General features: G+C 45.5%; 1 protein-coding gene across 1 annotated transcript in view; it reads right to left on the bottom strand.

Annotated features, from left to right (window-relative positions):
- Nucleotides 1-6,000, bottom strand: part of LOC122551062 (protein furry homolog) — a 286,326-nt gene that overhangs the window by 169,165 nt on the left and 111,161 nt on the right. The gene's annotated exons all lie outside the window — the stretch shown is intronic.

Genomic DNA, 6,000 nt, shown 5'->3' with positions numbered 1-6,000 from the left:
TTTTCCCTGGGGTCGGGGAGTCCAGAACTAGAGGGCATAGGTTTAGGGTGAGAGGGGAAAGATATAAAAGAGACCTACCGGGCAACGTTTTCACAGAGGGTGGTACGTGTATGGAATGAGCTGCCAGAGGAAGTGATGGAGGCTGGTACAATTGCAACATTTAAGAGGCATTTGGATGGTATATGAATAGGAAGGGTTTGGAGGGATATGGGCAGGGTGCTGGCAGGTGAGACTAGATTGGATTGGGATATCAGGTTGGAATGAATGGGTTGGACCGAAGGGTCTGTTTCCATGCTGTACATCTATATGGCTCTATGACTCATTCCTTCCTTTTCTGTCATTGCAGGAGACCATTATAATGGGGCACAGCAAACCATATGGGTGGTGATGAGGGAGGGGGGAAAACGCTCAACATCAGATGCTTACTGCCTACAAAGAGATAACCCATACTCTGTCAAGGACAATACCTGCAGGGACACAGAAACATCCAAACTGGTAAGCACCAGTTTACATGCTACTGCCACTCTCCCAATAAGTACACTGCAAGTCTAATTCATTGCACACCATTTTTAAATAATAGCCACAATGCCATTTCTCTCATGTATAGCAGGCACAGCTAGCCTCCCACTGCCTTTTCACAGAAATGTTTGGTTCCCCAAATGATCCTCCTGGACCTCTGAGCACTGAATCCTCAGCGAAAACACTGGCAAGACTACATGCTGCAACAAAAACAGAAATTCCTGAACAATCTCAGGAGGGCAGGCAGCATCTGTAGAGAGTTAACATTTCTAATTGAGTGACCCTTCCTCAGAACATTCTGCAACCCCTTCCAGCTTACATAAGGACACATTTGTGTGACTATTAGGCATAAATAGTGTGGGCAAATATGTTGATCAGTTCTACACAGAGACAGCTCTGCAGCTGGCTAAGAAAGAAAAGCACACTGGGAGGATGGTTGGAGCCCAGGCACCATCAGCCCCCAGGGAAGGGATGATCTTATTACAGACTTCACCCAAATTTAGAGTGAAGCAACAGCAGCAGACCAGACCAGCATCTGGGACACATCAGCCCTCATTGCTCAGAAGCTTCATATGGACAGCAATTCATGCAACTCTCTGTTTGCCTCCATGCACCAGCTGGCAGCTGTCACGGTGAGCCAGGTCCAGCAGCCACAGATGGAGGTGCACACAAACATGCACTCCATCGCCCCATGAATTGGTCCTCTGGATCAAATACAAGGTGACAGGAGGACAGTGAACCGTGAACCCACTCCATGGTCCTTCTCACAAGGGGACAGATCAGTGTCAGGAGGCACAAAATCAGAGAATGAACCATACATAGACCTCCTTGGCATTTTCACTGCAGAGGTGGCTGGGTCCTCCACTTCCACCTCTTTGACCCTTGGAAGTTTAAGCCAAAGAGGCTCAACTTGACTCTGGCAAGAATTCCTTTGGAAAGTCTCTCTTGTCCAATAAAAGCACCAAAGGCACTACACCTCCAGGCCAACTGGACTCCACAACCAAGCAGGGTCTGTCCACCACATCTATAGATCAAGGGAATACACTAAAATACAGAGGGAGGGAAAGGAAGGTCATAGAACAGTACAGTAGAGGAACAGGCCCCTTGGGTCACCATGTCTGTGCCGATCAGGATGCCATTCTAAACTAATCCTATCTGCCTGCACATAGTCTGTACCCCTCTCTTCTCAGGCTGCTCATGTGTCTGTCTAAATGCCTCACAAATGTTGCTATCTTATCTGTTTCTACCACCTTCCCTGGCAGCACATTCCAGGCACCCACCACCCTTTGTGTAAAAAACCTTTTTTGTACATCTCCTTTAAACTTTTACCCTCCTATCTTAAACCTATGCCCCCAGTATTTGACATTTCCGAAAGAAATAAAAGGACTCCGTCTGTCCATCCAATCCATGTCTTTCATAATTTTATACATTCCTTTCAGGTTGCCCCTCAGCCTTCAATGCAAAACTTCTCTTTATAGATAATGTACTGTAATCCAGGCAACATCCTGGTAAACCTCTTTTACACCTTCTCCAAAGCCTCCAAATCCTTTCTATAGTGTGGCAACCAGAATGTACACAATACACCAAATGTAGCTTCACTAAAGTTTTATACAGGTGCAACATGACGTGCCAATTTTTATACTCAATGTCCTGACCGATGAAGGCAAGCATGTCATATATCTTCTTTACCACCTTATCCACTTGTGTTGCTACTTTTAGGGCACTATGGACTTACACCCCAAGATCCCCCACCACCCCCACTGTACATCTATGCTCCTATGGGTCCTACCTTTTACTATATACTTTTCTCTTGCATTCGACTTCCCAACATGCATCAGCTCACACTTAACTGGATTAAACTGCATCTGCTATTTCTTCACCCAACTTTCCAAATGATCTATATCCTTTGACAACCTTCTTCACTATTCATAACTCCACCAATTTTCATGTTGTCTACAATCTTACTTATCAGACCACCTAGATTTTCATCCAAATCACTTATATATATTAAAAGCAGAGTACTTGCAGAACACCACTGATCACAGGCCTCCAGTCAGACCCCTCCATACGCCTCCACCTTCTGTGACAAAGCTAATTTTGTATCCAATTTACAAATTCCCCATGAATTAATCTTCTGAACCAGCCTACCATGTCAAAAGCTCTAGTATAGACCCGATGAAGAAGGTGCACTCAAAAAGCTAGTGTTTTCAAATAAACCCATTGAACCTGGTGTCGCATGATTTTTGACCTTGTCCAACCCAGTCCAACACCGGCATCTCCACATCATAGTCCAGGTAGACAACATACATGCCCTACTCTCAGACACGGCAACTCAGTTGTTAGCAATGCTGCCTAATTGCACTAGGCTTCCGGGCTTGACTCCAGTCTCACACAACTGTCTGTGTGGAGTTTGCACATACTCCCCATGTCTACGTGGGTTTCCCTGGGTGCTCTGGTTTCCTCTCACAATCCAAAGAAAGACATGCTGTTTTGGTGTATTGGTCAAGCTAAATTGCCCATAGAGTCCAGGGATGAGAGTGCTAGGTGGATTAGCCATGGGAAATGCAGGGTTACAGGGACAGGGTAGTGGGGTGGGATACTCTTTAGAGTGTCAGTGTGGCCCAAAGGCCTGCATGGTTTCTATTATCAATACTCCATCACTTCCTCAAAAGACTCAATCAAAATTGACAGCCAAGATCTCAAGAAGAAATCTTAATGAGGCAGTTTGGAGGCAAAGGTGACAATGACTTGGAGATGGGGGAGATACAAAACAAGTATTTTATATCAGTGTTTATTGTGGAGAAGGACAGGGAAGATATAAAATGTAGGGAAATAGATGGTGACATCTTGAAAATGTCCATATTACAGAGGTGGTGGTGCTGTATGTCTTGAAACGCATAAAAGTGAATAAATTCCCAGGACCTGATTAGCTATCCTGGAACACTGTGGGAAGCTAAGGATGTGATTGCTGATCCCCTTGCTGAGATATTTGTATCATCCATAGTGCAAGTGAGGTGCCGGAGGACTGGAGGTTGGCTAATGTGGTGCCATTATTTAAGAAAGGTGGTAAGAAAAAGCCAGGGAACTATAGACCAGTGAACCCGACATCAGTGGTGGGCAAGTTGTTGGAGTGAATCCTGAGGGACAGGATTTATATGTATTTGGAAAGGCAAGGACTGATTAGGGATAGTCAACATGGCTTTGTGCATGGGAGATCATGTCTCAGGAACTTGGTTGAGTTTTTTGAAGAAATAACAAAGAGGATTGATGAGGGCAGAGTGGTAGATGTGATCTATATAGACTTCAGTAAGGCGTTCGACAAGGTTCCCATGGGAGACTGATTAGCAAGGTTAGATCTCATGGAATAAAAAGAGAACTAGCCACTTGGATACAGAACTGGCTCGAAGGTAGAAGACAGAGAGTGGTGCTGGAGGGTTGTTTTTCGGACTGGAGGCCTATGACCAGTGGAGTGCCAAAATTGGAGGTGTAGTGGTCAGCACAAAGGTTACCTCAGATGGGCCAGTGGGCTGACGAGTGACAGGTGGAGTTTAATTTAGATAAATGTGAGGTGCTGCATTTTGGAAAAGCAAATCAGAGCAGGATTTACACACTTATTGGTGAAGTCCTAAGGAGTGTTGCTGAACAAACAGACCATGGAATGCATGTTCATAGTTCCTTGAAAATAACGTCGCAGATAGATAAGATAGTGAAGAGAGCGTTTGGTCTGCTTTCCTTTATTGGTCAGAGTAGACATTAGACAACAGGTGCAGGAGTATGCCATTCTGCCCTTCGAGCCAGCACCGCCTTGAGTATTGAGTATAGGAGTTGGGAGGTCATGTTGCAGCTGTACAGGACATTGGTTAGGCCACTTTTGGAATATTGCATGCAATTCTGGTCTCCTTCCTATTGGAAAGATGTTGTGAAACTTGAAAAGGTTCAGAAAAGATTTACAATGATGCTGCCAGGTTTGGAGGATTTGAGCTATAGGGAGGGGTTGAATAGGCTAGAGCTGTTTTCCCTGGAGCGGAGGTTGAGGTTTATAAAATCATGGGGGACACGGATAGGATAAATAGACAAAGTCTTTTCCCTGGGGTGGGGCAGTCCAGAACTAGAGGGCATAGGTTTAGGGCGAGAGGGGAAAGATATAAAAGGCACCTAAGGGGCAACTTTTTAACACAGAGGGTGGTACGTGTATGGAATGAGCTGCCAGAGGAAGTGGTGATGACTGGTACAATTGTAGCATTTAAAAGGCACCTGGATGGATATATGAATAGGAAGGGTTTAGAGGGATAATAGCCAAGTGCTGGCAAATCGGACTAGATAAGGTTAGGATATCTGGACAGCACATACGAGTTGGACTGAAGGGTCTGTTCCCATGCTATACTTCTCTATGACTTCTATGTTACTCCCAGTTGATGTATGAATATTTGTTCTTTAACCTTATACCTGGTTGTTTGTCTCTCTCTCCCTCTGTAGGTGCTAAACACATTGCTACATCATCCATATCACTTCATGGCCAAAGTCGAGGCTCAAGTGGTGGAATGGTGGCTCAGTGGTTAGCATTGCTGCCTCACAGTGCCAGGGACCTGGGTTCAATTCCAACCTTGGGTGACTGTCTGTGTGGAGTTTGCACAATCTCCCTGTGTCTGTGTGGGTTTCCTCTGGGTGCTCCTCTGGGATTCCTACCACAATCCAAAGATGTGCACGTTAGGTGAATTGGCCATGCTAAATCGTTCATAGTGCTCAGGGATGCATCGGTTAGGGACATTAGTCAGGGATAAATATAAGTGATAGAGTACGGAAAAGGTCTGGGTGGGTTACTCTTCGGAGGGTTGGTGTGGACATGTTGGGCCAAAGGGCCTGATTCAAGGCTGTAAGGTTTCTAATTCTAATTCAATTGATAGAGGTCTGTACTGAGAGCCTACTGCATCATCTGGAAGCAGGGGGAAAAATTCCCATGTCCATGTCATTGGTCATGCTGTGACCTTTGGCCCTCCCCATTCAACATCCCCAAATGTTTAGTTCTATCTGTGCACAAAGGTCCAGTTGTCAATTAGATGACCAGCAGTGGTTGTGTCAGGGAGCTGTAATACATAGAGGGTCAATGCTGGGTTGCTCCTGATAGCGGAATGACTCTACTCACCTTCCTGGCCATGCTTCACCATATCCTACCCACACAGATCCTCCTGCACAATTTAACTTCATCCTTTCCCAGACCCTGAAGGCCTTAATGCTGAACAGTAGCCTACCAAGGCTTAGTCTCACCACAAAGGCTGCCCTTGCCTCCCCAGATCGAACCTGACTGTGGTGAATTCCTGGACTGTTGTTATGGGAGGCAACTCTTAACATGTTGTGTCATGACGTTCTGACTGACTGTGCCATCATGGATTTCAGTGAGAAGTATTCCCCTCAGACTTTGAGACATGATTGTCTGCTTGCTGCACAAGCAGTGCACTTGCCACATAAGCTACAGATCCATGA

The sequence above is a fragment of the Chiloscyllium plagiosum genome, chromosome 6, assembly GCF_004010195.1.
Source record: "Chiloscyllium plagiosum isolate BGI_BamShark_2017 chromosome 6, ASM401019v2, whole genome shotgun sequence".
Lineage (NCBI taxonomy): Eukaryota > Metazoa > Chordata > Chondrichthyes > Orectolobiformes > Hemiscylliidae > Chiloscyllium > Chiloscyllium plagiosum.
Note: the sequence above shows the minus strand (reverse complement) of the source record. Positions and strands in the feature narration are given on the sequence as shown.